Raw genomic sequence first — 15997 nt, 5'->3', positions numbered from 1 at the left:
CAAGAGCGGGAAGCTTTGAGGGAGAGAGAGAAAAAAAAAGGGGGGGGGGAACTGGCGCGCGCGCTCGCCCGTTTTCTGCCCCTCTCACTCGGCGGCTCCCTCCCACCCCCACCGGCCGCGCGCACGCGCACTCTCACACTCTCGCGCGCGCTCTCTCTCTCTCTCCCCGTCCCGCGCGGGCGGCCTCACTCAGTTCGCGCGCCCCGCGATCCTTCCGCCTGGGGAAAAGAGATAGAAAGGAAAGATGCGGGAGGGGAGGGGGGAAGAGCGGAAAAAAAGAGTCCCTCCTCCTCTTTCTGTCAGGGCGCTTCTGAGGGGAGAAGAATCCAAAGAAAGCGAGGGAAATAATGGAAACCTATGGGGGAGAGGAAAGGGGAAGAGAGAGATGGGAGAGAGAGGGAATGGCGTTCTGGCCTAAGGGTGGATTAAAAAGACTGTCCTTAATAATTGATCATGTGGGGGGGGGGGTGTCAAAGGAAAGAGTTCCCTTGAGGATGTGCAGAGTTCTCCGTATTGTACTTGTCGCCTCCCATCCCCTTGAGGGTGAAGGAGGCAGGAGTTGCACCAAGCCTTAGAAGAAAAAAAAGAGAAATAAACAGAGAAGCTGTCCAGATGCTGAACTGAGCCACTGAATTAAATCCATTGTCGGCTGGTGCAACAGTCCTCAGGATTAGAACTCATGCCACCCCTTGCCAAAGCCCCCCTCTACAGTGTGTGTGGGGGGGGGGAGAAAGGTCCTGGGGAGGGGGTTTTCCATTTGAAGAAAAAGGGGGGTTCAGGAAGTCTTATGGGGTGTGGGGTGTCCTCAAATAAGATTAAAAACCCTTGCAAAAAGGGTTGTGAGGAGGTTTGCAACTGCAAACCTCCTCGCAAGCAAACATGTGTTGCAGAATTTGTGGTTTCCACCCTGTGCAAAAATGGATGTCGCAAGGGAAAAAGGGAACCGCTTAAGTCGATCCATGGAGGGACAAGATTTATCAAGATTAGATTCCAGAAAGAAAGAAAGAAAGTGGTTTCCCCACTTGATAAGCAAAACCTCTCTCCTCCTGCCTTTCTCCTGGGATTGCATTGCAACCCGTTCCCCCAAAATGTGGACTCCACACCCACCCACCCACCCCAAAAAGCCCATGACAATTTGGCTCACAGGCTGAGTAATAGGAAAAAGGCAATGGAAAACACACACCCCCCCCAAGCTCTTCTGTGCAGAAACATCGCTTCCTTTAGAAGAAGCGATGGGGTCAATTAACAAAAGGTAAAAAAAAAGTGTAGTTTTAAAATGCAATATATAATTGACCCTCTTTGCGTTTTTTTAGCAGGAATATTTGTCTTTGCATCTCCTACGTGAAGCTCAACATGATTCCCTGAATCCAGAAAGCTGCAGCATGAAACCTGCTCTTCCCCCCCCCCCCAAAAAAAATGCATTGCCTCGTTTCTAGGCTAAAGCAGCTAAAACCAGCATCGCCTGGACCCCGGGAGATTAAACTGTTAAGAGCAAATGGGAGATCAGCAATAGAAAGCAGAGCCAGAGCCTCAATCCCAAAACCCTAAGTCAGCATTAATACTGTATAGCACATCATGTATTCCCCTTCGCACACCACCCACACAGATTCTGCAGCCACCGCACAGCCCTCATCTTTCCTGAATTATTCGAGGCTTTCCCTCCTCTCGTACCTTTCCTCCCATAATCTCTTTTATTTTGGTGCTTCCAGCATCCGGGAGGCTTTCCAATGCTATTTATGATGCATGGATGGAGGGACTGGTGGTCCATGAGTGACGGTGTATTAGTAGGTACTATTATTACGGCAGATGTCAAGGCCAAATTTTGTCCTTTCCAATTGACCATTGCTGAATAGCTCTCTAGCCTTATGCTGAGATGTGGCAGAAATCTGGTCAGGGGGAACGCCTCAAAGCAATTAGACTCAGCCAAGTGGGGATAATACGTTTAATTCATGGGCAAGGAAAAAGAATGTCCAATGTTTCAATTGTTTTTGTTTTTAATGTTTGACAAATGTGGTTAATTACTGCATTAGGACCACCTGAATGGATTAGAGCGGTTTTTATTTTATTTTTTTTTCTCGAAAAGATGTCAGCTCTAATGTTTAAATATTAAGTAAAAGTTCTCCTCTGAGGTCTATTTTTGGAACACGCGCAGGCAACACAGAGGCGATATGTAATAACATTAACTGTAACTATGTTCATTATCACTGGGGGAACTGGTAAGTCTTTTGAGCGAGGCAGGGAGCGTTGAGAAAAGCTGCAGTGTACATCTCATCTTGAAATAAGCCAGGAAGAGAGAGAGTCAGTACCAAGGAAATAGAGGTCATTGGGTTAAATCAACGCCATGTGCAGAATATGATTCTACCTAAAATAACAAAAAAATGGATTAAGTCTGGGCAATAGGGTTTAAATCAAACTGCGGAAGAAATATAAAAAGTCACTGGAATTTGAAAAACCCTTAAAAGACCTGGGTTTATACTGGTGTGTCTAAACACTAAATGGGCTTCATTCTCATTCTCATTCTCTCTCTCTCTCTCTCTCTCCCCTCCCTCCCTCCCTCCCCCCTTCCCTCTTCCTCTCCCTCCCCATCTCCATCTCATCTCATTAGTTAAATTGAATTAATTCTGAGTTCCAAAGCTTCCTTTCCTCGTTCTGGGACATATAACCTTCTCTGGATCTGCTCGGTTGCTTCTTCCATAGATAAATCACCTTCACTAGAAAATATATCACTTTGCTGCCTAGGTCCTTGTACCCGTAATTATTCCTTCTATCCTGCCAGGTTCCCTTAATTTTTTTCACTTGATTGTGCTTATTGCCAACAGGACCTTCCCTGCCACCAATAGAAAAATTCCCAACCTTATTTAAAAATTTGAAGATATTAAAATGTTCATATCCCATTTTTTTCAGTTCTGTAATTCTGCTGTGTTTCTCGCATATTATTCTTCTCTACCTGAATTATCCCACCATCCTATTTTAATAGGCAGTGATATTCCTTTAGGGATATCATAATATCTAAAGTCACCAAGAGTCGGACATGACTAAATGGTTAAAAACAACAAGAGTATTCCTTAGTGTTTTAACAAGTAAGTTTTAACAAAACTGCCTTGTGGAACGAGTTATTCTTAGCAAAGAAAATTTAGTCTCCTCTGCAAAGCTATAATTGTGCCAATAAAAGAAACCCAAACAAAATACCACAAACCCTTTTTGTAGTTTCGCAGTGGAGTGTCATCTTTCTGTTCCTAAGTGTTTGGTGAGAACTTTATGTAGAGAAGTGAATCCTAAATGTATAAAACCCCCTCTATTTGCCCCCAAATGACTCTTTGGGACACCGAAGGGATCTAAGGAGCTCATTCCAAGGAAATCCCGCTTTTATCTCTTATATTTGCATTGCTTGACAAAACTAACAAACAATGTTCCCTGCTCTCTCTTGACATTTCCCAAGCCTTGAATGACAATTTGGCTAAATAATGCAGGGCGACCTTATTCCTTCTGCTCCCTAGCTTTGCATTTCTTTCACGGCTGCCTCCTTCTCCAAATCCCCAATTTGGAAAGGCTTGTTTGTTTAATTTTCCTTTTGCATTTCTCTTTTCCTTTTGGATGCTTTTGTGGTCCTACTGGGGTTGCTAATTACTGAAGATCCTGGCCTCATAAAGTAAAAAAATAGTTGAGCTATACTTTAATTTGTGAACTAAGGCAAATTCTCCAACACTGGAAGTTTTAAGAAGGGATTGGACAGCCATTTGTCTGAAGTGGTATAGGGTTTCCTGCCTAAGCAGGGGTTGGACTAGAAGACCTCCAAGGTCCCTTCCAACTCCCTTCTATTCTATTCTCTTCTAGATTTCAATCATTCTGTGGACATTGTCAACACATGTAATGGCCACTGTCTGCTTTTTATGAAATAAATTCAAAATATGGCTTTGCTGAACAAAGGTATGTCAAACAGGAGAATATACAGAATTGTCTTAACAAAGCTTGTTTTGGGAATATATTCTAAATGTTGGAATTCTGTAGATGTACTGAGCACCAACAGACAGCAAATAAAATAGAACTGCACAGTAGGTTTTGGAAAGTCAGGAAGAACATTCATTTCCTTTTCATCTGACATTTTTGAAATGGCAAAAGTGTGACAGCAGCATCATTAAGAGCTTTCAGTGTTGCAACTTCGTGATGCAAGACGAAACTATATTTTTTTGTTTCAAGTGGTGAGACTCAGTGGGGAACATTTTCCTTGCCTTTTTCCCCCCTCTTCCTCCCAGTAAGGCTGCTTGTGGGCACAAACTGGGTTTGGAAGGAAATGAACAGAAATGGAAGAGAACAAACCTGAATGGAATTCTGAATAAGGTCATCTTTTGCTATGTTAACCAATTTTTTCCATTTCCCCCTTAAAAAACAAATAGACTGGAATTCTCATGGCAATGGAATGTATTATTATGAGTGAGAAGGCTAGCTGAGATTTGAAGCCTAATTGTCAATTGTACTATCTTTGTCTCAAACAATTCATACTAACTTAATCTCTGGACAACCAGAAGTGAGCTAGTCCTAACTCTGGGGCTCCCTTATAACTGGCTCCCTTCTTAGCACAGTGTGTGAGAACTCTGTTCTAAGGATTATTGCACTTGGTTTTTTATTGTGGATTTTCCCAAGACATCTGTTTAGCAGCAACTGAGTTCTGGGATACACGGATGCAGCTGTGCTCTTTCCATGTTCTTCTGTTTTCATGAAGTAAGTCTGCTGGTGATGACACATGTGAAGATAATGGTTATTTATTCTGGCAGCGGCTGTCTTTATTTGTTTTCATCTTCACATTTTCCTCTTAACTATTCTATTAGGATAAACTGGCTGGCAGGTCTTCAGGTATGATGTAACTGTTATGTAAAATACGGTATGAGCATGACTGAGCGGATTTTAGTAGTATACCTGAATTAAACTTCAGGTGAGAGAGAGCCTTGCACCTATTAATGGACTTTTTAATATGCTGTTGCATGCATTTTAGGATTAGGATTTATTTCATTTATATCTGTTATTTGCTTGCCTTCAAACTGTTCCCAATGCCTTGAAGATTTCACACGAGAAAGCCTCCACACTGACTTCTATGTGGTTGCTGGGTAGGAATTACGAGAATTGATCTAGTGCAATCAACACGTGAGAGTTGATCTAGTATTCTGTTCAGTCTGTAGCTCACCTTGTTGATAGCATAACAACTTTTTACTGCAAATCTCCGTCCATCTATGAAGCATCACAAAATTCCCCAGATCCAATTCTCGCTCAGGAGGGTCACGAAGCAGCACATGACAAGCTGTCCTGCAAGAGTTTTACAACATGACCATGAGACACACACTTCGTAATTTTAGGATACTTCTGCAATTGTAGTTCCAATTGCTAGTGTACTTTTTTTAGTGCGATATTATACTGTAAATGTGTGCAAAGTTCAGACAGTGACTCTGTACATTTCAAGTACTGTGCTTTCTTTGGAAAAAGGAAGCAATCACACCCAGTCCAACCTTTCTCCGGAAAACCCTCTTTTGCGTTTTGCCTATTCCCTAGTTTCTATACCGTTAGATTGCACTCAAGTATAGTACATTTCATTTTTTCTCAGCTTTACAATGCTTTTGATAGGTTTCCAAATTGGTTCCCTCCCCCCTGCAAATTAAACATTTCCCCCAGCAATATTTCCTAAGTGAAAATCACAATACCATAATTTGTAACTTACTATTCAATTGCTTAGAAACAACACAACTGCTCTCCCCACCCAAAAAAGAATTGTCATAAAGCAATCATAAGAAAAATAATTGTTGAGGTACAATAACTTCAGGAGGTCATAATAACTGAGGGAAAGATTTCGTTTCAGCAACACCCTTGATTTTAAAATTCTAGAAGACATGTTGCTTGTCTTAAATTTCCGCCAGCTCCTGTCCATTTTTTAAAATTAATGTCGTCTGGGGAAATCAATGATAATTCAGGATCGTCTTCAGTTTGAGTCAGCATTTAGTTCATTGATTCAGAATTGCATTAAGATTCTAGGCTGTTCAAAACGACAATTTCCCAAGAGATTCCAACCATTTCAACTGAGGTAGTTTTTAATTTTTGTCACGAATGGGTATAGTTCTACCAGCAGATGATATAGGTTTTGACTTAGGTGGAACTAGAACCAGCAAGAGAAGAGGAGAAAATGGCTGTTTAAACCCACTTTGTCTTCCTCTGCAGCTGCAACCCAACAGACGCCAGCAATGAATTTTCAAGCAGTGTACGATTTACTTGTTATCTGGTTTCCGCCGAATGGGAATTCTGGGAATTGCAGTCCCAACACATTTGAGGAACATCAGATTGGAAAAGCTTGATTTAGAAGGTTGCTGGAGACCAAAACGGCAAGCGAAATGTAAGCTATAAAACAAACAAATTGTGTTTTTTTTTTTGCCTTTGGTGATATAATGTTAACATTTGGATCCTGATAAACACCTTCTTGTTTTTGGGAGGCAATTGTGCAGATAATAATATGGCTCCTTAAAAGACACCAAAGAAGTTAGGACTTTTTTTTTGACAAATACAAAGCTTGGAAGAGCATAGGTGCAAAGGAGTCCATGGCTGGGCCAGAGTCCTACTGAGTGCACCCAGTAATGTTTGAAATACAGTTATATTTATGATAAAGAATGGAGAAAACATTGTGAGATATTGTTCTCCTAAACCTTTATTTCTTTCCAAATAGATTTTGGCCTTTCTTTCTCAGATAGGATCTCATTTAAGTGACATTGACTGATCAGTTTAATTTAGCAGTCTTTGGCCAAGTTTCCTTGCAGATAAAAGATGGATGCTTAAGTTTATCCAGTGATAAACATCAAGGATGACAAAGATTAAATGTTATTGGATATTTTTGTCCAAAAGTGAGGGGGAAAGGTAGATACCATTTTTTTTAAAAAAGAAGAATTCTGGTGAAACAAAGTATGCCTAAAATTCTTCTATACAAGTATACCTATAAGTCAATATTCATATGCGCTCACACACCTATATGTGTACAGTATCTCCCTCTTGCACACACATGCAAAGAGACAAATGCGTGCAGAGGACATTCTTACAAAGTTCTCATATCGCTCCCTTTTCTGGCTATTCTCATCGAAGTGCTGAGCTCCTCCTTCTCTTTCCTGTAGGGAAAAAAGACCTGTACAAACTGAAGGCATGATTTTCCCAGCATGCTCAGGGAATCCTATGTTCGGACCACAATAATGCCGTGTCTTTTATGTCCCTATCTAGAAAATTAAGCAATGATTTTTTTAAAGTTGAAATTCGTAATTCGTTCTCCAATTCAGGATTAAGATTTTTGCTCCATTTGTGGGCTTAGAAAACCGAAACTTCCAGTCTGCATTTGCATATCTCCAGCCCTAGTCTGGGATACTTGATATTGTCAGCTATTCATTTCTTTTGCTTTTTTCATCCTAAGCCTCTTTCATAACTGCATTGGAAGACCTGGAGTTGCCTTTCTGCTGTATACACACTCCACAGAAAATGCAAACTATCTGCCTTCCCTCCTTTATTCGTCAATATGACAGCCTGGCCCAGGGTATGTTTTTCATACTCATCCCACGTTCTCTCTGAGGAAGTGCTCTGTCACTGCCCCTTCGACAGTGGTACATGGACTTCCCTAGGCAGCCTGGCTGAGCTTCATCTGATTAAAAAAACAACAACACTCTTTAATACCTTGTGCTGACTTGGATAAGGGATTATAGTTTCAAGCTTCATATGTAGCGGCAATTAAAATATATTTTCTAAGACGGTGCCAAAGCCATCTGCATTCATCAAAAGAAACATAACCAATAAATATATGTATGCATTCTTCTTATCGGTTTAGCTGACTTCAGCAAGTCCAACAGCGGCTGCAAACTTCCTGTTGTTTCACTTTAGGGTGTCACCTGTGGGTTCAGTCTAAACTCACGCAGAGGGAATGAAAGAGGGAACAGCTAAAGCCTAAACAGACGGAGAAATAATATGAAGGAGAAAAGGAAATGGCAGGCAGGAAAGATCATAAAAGTACCCCATTTGTACACTGTTCCCTATTATTTATTTAGCCACCCATCTCCTATACTGACTGGCCATCTCACCGTCTTCCTCCTTCTGATGTGCAGGCTCCAACAGATCCTATGCTCCTAGAGGAACGTCGTCCTTGGCATGAAATCAGCTCCCCACTCCTGTCCTTCCAATGCAAAATTCATGGTGACAAATTGTTGGTATTAATAAATGCATCAAGCTAATCACAGTGGAAGCTGAGCTGCTGGTTGCTTCTGATCCCCCTGGTTCACAAACAAGAGAGAACAGCCTCAAAGTGTTCCATTGCGGAATGACAGCCAGCCAGATGTCCAGCAGCAGGTTGTGTTTTTCCTGGACATTCTGCAAATGCCTAACAGTCGTCTGCCCTCCTCAGGAATTTACTCCAGAAAGTTACTTCTTAAAATCTTCCTCTCTGCCTCCTTATTCTCCCAGGCAACTCTCTATCTGGGCCCACCCACCCCCTTCCCCAGACCTTACGTCCAGTTCTGTTGCCCAGGTAGGATAAAAGTAAGCGGACTAAAATGGCCCCTGAGAATGACTGTAGGTGGAAAGAAATCAGGGTAACATCAAATGCTCTCGGCCTGCTTATTCATCTTCCTCTGAAAATTAATCCCCTGCCGGCCTCCCATAATGAAGCAAAGACAGCTTTGTGGACCTCCTGAGTGTCTTGCAACGTATGTGCTCCCTGCATGGGATGCTTGCTGAATTCTCTCATTCTCCCACAGAACCCCCTCCCTCGGGCTGCTTTCCCAATCCCGTCATCTGGTTTTTGACAGCTGAGTTCCAGCATTCGAGCTATGCATTTGTGAGCTTTTAAGGGAAAATCCTAAAGAGCCCTCCTAAATTTGTCTCTGTGTAGCACCCTAGTGACATTGGAGTGTAGAAAAGAAACAGAAAGGAAAGGGTGACACCACCCCACCCCATCCTGTATGTCCATCCAGAAGAACACAGGACCTTGTCTGTGACCCCCCCCCATCCCCTGTTCCATCAGAAAGGAAACAAGGGAGCTGTTGTTTCTCATTTTCCTTTAGAAAGTGTGTGATTCTGTCAGTCGTCCAAATACAGCAATATCAGTCACAATAATTTGGAACCAAGTATAAGAACTTAAGGCTAGCCGAGAACACGGCAACGCACCCAGTTCAGTAAGGCCGTCCTATTTCAAACATCTTTAAATATATGTTCGTTGCAGCTGAAATAGACCGAAAAACTGGAAACACCCAAGTGATTTCTGACTGCGGTTCCTTATGCAGTTGTACTCTTATCTCAATGGGTCCGCCAGCAATGATAGTTTCCGTTGCTGTGATGGAGGATTTGTAAAAGGAAAATAAATTGTAGGAGGCAGAGGGGGCATGTCTCATCTGAAAGAGAGAATTGAATTGGAGTTCTTTTACCTGCCTGGATCAACTCCCCTTTTCCATTTTCCTGCTTTGTAGCAGGTTTCCTTAGTGGTAGATTTAGAAGAAGAAAAACTCTCAGAAAACACTTTTCTTCCAAAAGGACAGCGACCCAATTTTGCCCACAGCTGAGATCTCCTCCTCCAAACAAATGGCTTTCCTTCTTTGTCTACTCACTGAAACTGTCCTCTGATCTGCAATTTATCTAGTGTGATTGAGAGGGAGCTGCCCGCCCAGCAACGGAAGGGACACAGGGCTACAATCCTCAGTCAACCATGACTCCCTACGAGACCTAAGATCAGCCTTCCTCTGGATATTCTGATCTTGATCGCTGGATACGGACCCAGAGCACCTGGGCAGTCAGTTGGCATCAATGCATACACGAGAACAGATTATTTGAACCGATGGGGAAGAGAAAATCCGTAGCTGCTTTCATGGAGGCAAGGCAGGCCTTCCTGCCCGTCTCCCTCCCAATTTAAGTGGAAGTGGGCACCCAGCGCTATCAGTTCAAGAGAGGTACCTCTTACGGCTAATGATTTAGTCACCCTCTTGATCAGAAAAAGCACAAGCCAAGTCGTGGGAAGCCACTTGTCTAATGAATATTAAACTCTGTGTGGCCAAGCATAATGAGTTAGGATGAGTAACTGGGCTTGGGGATATTTTGATATCCATCCTGCTTGAATCAAAACAGCTCTTGAAATCTTCTCCGAGAGCTTTCTTGAAATGCTTCCTACAGGATGAGGCTCATTACCTCGAGGCCCAGCCAACCGGGGTTTTTTGATATCTGGAAGCAGGGAATGAGAAAGACACACGTTGCACTTTCTCCCAAGGATTTTCATGATCCAGTGGCAAGCACTGCTTATTTTTTTCCCTCATGGAACCCTTTCAAAGGCCTTTTGTCCCACTGGCTTTTTATCTGAAATCTCCCAGAATCAAACGACCTTCTTTTTGTAGGCCAGTTGTCTGTTTAGCAGAAGGGGTTTCTTTCTGCAGCTGAACTGATGTTTCACATCCCTCGGAATTATTGGATTTTCCACATTCAACAACCGTTCCTTCTTCCTTGCAGCCTTTAGGAAGTTTGCCATATCGTTGACACTTAAGGGTTTCAGGTACTGCAACTTGCATTCAAAAACGAGGCTCAATTATATAGTGAAGATCTTTGGAAATCCAGGCAGAGTAGGATGACTTGTTACAAGGGTTCAGGCTGTGAGAGAATTCTCTTGCCATAAAACCGATCAAATCAAATCTTGAGATGAAGTATGGCTTGTACAGCTTGTACATTTTGAAAGCATGTGTCAGAGATGTTACATAATCCTTGGAAGCTAAATATAACATTTTTGGGGTGTTGCTAAAACCAGAAAACAATAGTTCTATTCCCAAATCTGCTTGGCAACGTTCCTCTCCACCCAGTGCGGCCTTCTGAAGGAGAAGGAGGTCTATGACAGTCCTAACTTTCCCCTTTTGAAATTTGAAGGGTGTCCCTGTGAATGGCATCTGGCATTGTCAAGGCCCCAAGGGGATGCCAGCACTGCCCGCTTACAGGAAAGAAACATGTGGCAAACCACGTTTTAAACAGTCAGTCAAAATACCGCTGGGAGACTTAAATAAAAAAAAAACAATTCTTTTTTTGCAGTGCAGTTTTCTGATGTGAAAGGTATCCCAAAGGCCCAAGAATAAGAATATAGGCCAGCTGGCAGTCCTGCTTTATTCCTCTAGATGGTGGAATGGCAGCTTGCAGCTCTCCTGCCTAGGAAGAATGATGTAGGTTAACCTTATCTGAAAGCCCCAGATTAAGGAAAGATATTTAACGTCCCAACCATCAAGCTAAACTTTAAGGAAAGTAAGAAGCAACAAGTAGTTTTAAAAATTAATATTCATTCAGTCCTAGATGGGCAGAGTGAAATAGTTAAAACTATGCATCAAAAATATGAAATATTTTTTAAAACTTCGCCTCTCTCCCAAAAACAAGTCTTGACAGTAGCAATACAGTTCTTGATGAGCTTTCATTTCGGCAGCTGCTGTGACAAACAAGCTAATTGCGGGACAAAATAAATACATCTGGAGCCACAATGGACATGGATTCATCTCCCAGCCACATGTGCACTTTTATGAAACTGATTGAGACATTAATCTCAATTAATGGAACTGCAAGAACCAGTCAGGGAGTTGGAAATACAAAGGCCAGATCGCCTCTTCTAAAAACCCTGAATGGAAGGAAATAGGCCCAACATAAATATGAAAATGCCCCAGACGCATTCTCACAAGGGGGCTCCGTCTCGTCAAATGGTAATGTGTGAGTCGTTGTCAACCATCTAAAGTTTTCCCAGAGGATCCTTGTAGGAGCTGCATTTAAAGCCCAAACTAGGAGGGATTCTAAGCAATGATATCATCCTCCCAAAACTGTTTCAGTCTTTAGAACCATCGAAAACCTTGGATCAAATTAGATGGCCGTTTGACCAGGAATATTTCCCCTCATAATGTCCTGCTAGATTCACACATTTTACCAAGCCAATTTGCTATTTTATCTATCTACTTGGGTAAGTAAGACAAAATGGCCAGGGGTATACACTGTGTTCAACCACAAACTAGGGTTAACAAACCGTTAGGTTTACACAACCGGCTGAGATTTAATAACTAACCACATATTGCAAACATTTGTGCAGTGTGGAATCGCAGGAGAGAGAGAGCAGGTCCCTCTTGCTTGGGCCTTGGTCCCAAAGGCACACAATTTGGCAACCTTTATTTGATGGCTTTTCAAGTTTGCCATCTCAAAAGACCATATCCCACGATTTAATTATCTATTTGGCAGGATGCCTTGCCTGCCCCATGTTTACCAGGCATTCATTGAGGCCGCTGGCGGTAGCTCTCAGGGCCAGCCTCAGCTCACCTAAGGGCACAGGACCTTCTACATTAGAAGTCAGATATCCAACTACTACACCGATCTGCAGCCTCACGAGATATTTCCGTCTTTGTTTCAGAAAGCCTCCTTCATCTTCACTGTAGGGTTTCTTTAAGTTCACCTGGTGAGAGTTAGTCCTACCCTACTGAATCCCAGAAGATTTATTTTGGAGGATTCTTCCCTCAGCGATGATCCCACCAGCTGCTACCTTGCAACTGTTGTGATAGAACACCTTTGTGCTGTGCCATTTTTAGTTCAGTCCGTTTTTTTAAAAAACAAAGCATTTCTTTTTATGCTATGGATTCCCTGCCTCCGAGAGGCTCCCCGAGAAGATTGCGTAGGCGCTGCCTTTTTAAAGCCGCCTCATTAGCTCCCCCGCCCCCAATCCTCCCCTTTGAGCTCCCATGGCCAAGTCGTGGCTGGAAAGACAAATGGGATGGGAATTTGCATCCAGGTTGCTAGGCAACCGGTTGTGGTACTGCAGCCTCCTGAATCGAGAACTCCCCGCCTCGATCTGATTTTCCTGGCCGGATTCCACAATCCGCGGTTAGTGGCAGGCTATAATTTAAGAGGTAGTGTGGAGCTTTTAATAGCCCAACGTGTTTATGCAGAAGAGGTCTGCTGAGCTCAACAGCCAGGTAAATAAGATTGCTTACCAAAATAGAAAATCCACAGCCTTCCCAAGAACACCTGGTCTTAAGTAATGCCCAGATGCTGGCTTCATGCATTAGGCAAAATCCTTGGCTTTCTTACCTGTGGTTTATTGAGAACTATGACACACTGGTTCACATTACAGTAAGTCACCCATTGGGGCTTCAGTGGCTGGATTCACATAGCAATAGCAACAGCACTTAGACTTATATACCGCTTCACAGTGCTTTACAGCCCTCTCTAAGCGGTTTACGGCGTCACCCTCTTGTCCCCAACCATCTGGGCCCTCATTTTACCCACCTTGGAAGGACGGAAGGCTGAGTCAACCTTGAGCCAGTGAGATTTGAACTGCTGAACTGCAGCTAGCACTCAACTGAAGCAGCCTGCAGTACTGCACTCTAACCACTGCGCCATCTTGGCTCTATCTAACACAACATAGTTATTAGTGGTTTCTCTGATTTGGGGTCGATGCAGGGCAAGAATGCAAACCAAATGTGCATGTACAGACAACCATTGGGGCTGTAAACCGTAGTTTGCTAAAGTATGCGATTATTGCTATAATATCTGTAATTATATGTATGTGGAGTTCAGGTAGCAGAGACCAGTGGGAGCTGCCAAGAGGGCTGATCCGTGCTTGAAAAGGTCTCCCTTCATTTAAAAGGGAAAACCCTGAATGCCCATCTTGTACTAAACCACAATAGGATGTGTTAACAGCATAACAGAGTTGGAAGGGACCTCAGAGGTCTTCTAGTCCAACCCCCCACTCAAGCAGGAGACTCTTCAGGAAAACCGGCCGTCCAGTCTCTCTTAAAAACCTCCAGTGTCGGAGCCCCCCACAACCTCTGGAGGCAAGTCCCAGGGCCAAGAGAGGTCGTGGATTTATTCACACACCCAGGATCATTATTTTTTCAAACTCTCCCCAGCTCATTTCTCATTTTGTTGAGTAGCAACCCCAAACCCCCTGAAACGGGAGCCGCGCCCATTTTTAAGCCACACCCCTGCAGGGCTTGAGAAAAAGGGAAGTTATTCTGTGGGTCAGAGCAAATCTCTCTCTAGTGCCGAGACCCAGACAAAGAGGCTGGACTGCATCAATTCCCTTCCCAGCCGTTTCATTGACTGCTTGTTCGCAGCTGATAAAACAATGGAGAATGGGACCCATAGAATCCGGGCACAATGAAGAAGGCCACAGATGGGGGGTGTTGTTGTTGTTGCTGCTTTAACCAAACAAATTAACTTCTGATTCTGGGCAGAGGAAGATAGGAGAGCTTAGTCCCAAATACCTGCAAAATATGATCAGAATGGCCCGACCAAGAAATAAAGTTATTTTTTCTCTCTGAAACTATGTTTCATTTGTGCAAGGGGAGAGTACACCTTTTATGCAAATACCTTACATTTGCTATCCTGGCACTAGGAGAACTCGCTACGTCCGTAGTTTGGTCAATATCAAGACAAACAGCCTGTGTGAGTATCGTACTTCTCAATCTTGGCTAGAAGATTGAAGATGGATGGACTTCAACTCCCAGAGTCCTCCAGCCAGCATCGCTGGGATTTGAAGTCCACCCATCTTCCAGTTTGCCAAGGATGAGAAACACTGTCTTAAGTTCCAACCCAAGGTGTCCCTGAATCGCTGGGGTTAGGGTCGTTCACCGACTTTAAGACCCCCTCCCCTTAATTTCGTCTTTATTCAAGGCTTTCCCCCAACTCCTTCCTTTCTAAAATCGCCCTTGTCCGTGGAGCCATTCCTGCCGGGGAATTCCTGCAGGAAGGGCAGGAGCGAAGCAGCGCGGGAGCCACGCCTGGCTGAAGCCCCCCTGCCCAGCGGGGGGGGGGGAAAGAAGGAGCAGGCGGGAAGGGTCTCCCTGGAACGCCCCCGGCGCAGCCAATGGGACGCGGCCGGCTCATAAAGAGCCCCTGCATTGTGCGTGGAATTAGCCGCGGTCCGCGCGTTCCGTTCAGCCGAGCCGGAGGCTCCGGAGAGAATCTGCAGCTCGGCTGGGGTTCCCCTGCTTGAGATCGGGCTTTCTGAAGGAAGGGGAGAAGTCCGGGGTCGCCAAGCGGCGCCCGGAGTGGAAAAACCCCGTGGGTGGTTTTAGGAAGGTTACTTGGCGCAGGCGTATTCCTTAGCTCCGGCTTGGTCACGATTTCTGCCTTCGTTGGCATCTCCCCCCTGTCCGCTTTGATGCGCTAATGGACTTCAGTGCCCGGGTCTTTTCCCAAGCAGGTTCTCAGCCCCAAACAGTTTGCATTCCATTCTGAAAGTTGGAGGAGAAGGGAAAGGTCTCGGGGTGGGGGTGGGGGGGTAGGAACATCTGCACTCGCAGAACATCTGCACTCGCAATGCCAGTTTGCTATACGGGGGAGCCAGGCATCATGTCTCCCTGCCCTATGGAACATCCTGACCTCAGAGGGCCACCCCCCCCCCTTTCTGGACATGCATCAAGATCTGCCAACTGGCCTGGGGGGGGGGTCTAAGAGTGGCATGCAAAACTGGGCGTGGTTTGTGGCTTGAGGGCACTTTTCAACCTCTGTAACTTTGAACTTTCGGCCTCTGTTTTTATACTGGTTTTATCCACATCGCTTTCCAGGGTTTTCATTTGTAAGCTGCCCACTTAGATGAGTTGGGCGGTGTAGAAATTTGATGAATAAACGAAATAAGGTGAATAAATAATGGAAAAGGATCCATTTTGGCTTCAGATCTCTTGAATCCTCTGCTTCAATCCGATTCAGGACTAACAAGAGGTGGTGAATGTGCGAACTTCTGAGTCTGGACGGAGCACTCCTGCCATTCAGCTGGGGCTCTTGCTAAAGTCTGCCCTCTTCTTCTGGTGCCCAGATTTGCCCCATCTTTTCCAACTTACTGGTTTTCTTTTAAAGCTGCATTTCAGAAAATACTGGATTTTGATTTTTAAATTAAAAAACACAGGTTTCTGGGAGCCTTGCGAGTTTTAAGCCAAGGTCTTCAGGGGAAGTGTGTGAATGTGCCAGATCAGAGGGGAAGACGCAGACTCAAATGAGCTGC

This window comes from Thamnophis elegans, chromosome 13 (assembly GCF_009769535.1).
Source record: "Thamnophis elegans isolate rThaEle1 chromosome 13, rThaEle1.pri, whole genome shotgun sequence".
Taxonomy (NCBI): Eukaryota; Metazoa; Chordata; class Lepidosauria; order Squamata; family Colubridae; genus Thamnophis; species Thamnophis elegans.
The sequence above is the reverse complement of the archived record's forward strand: the minus strand, read 5'-3'. Positions refer to the sequence as shown.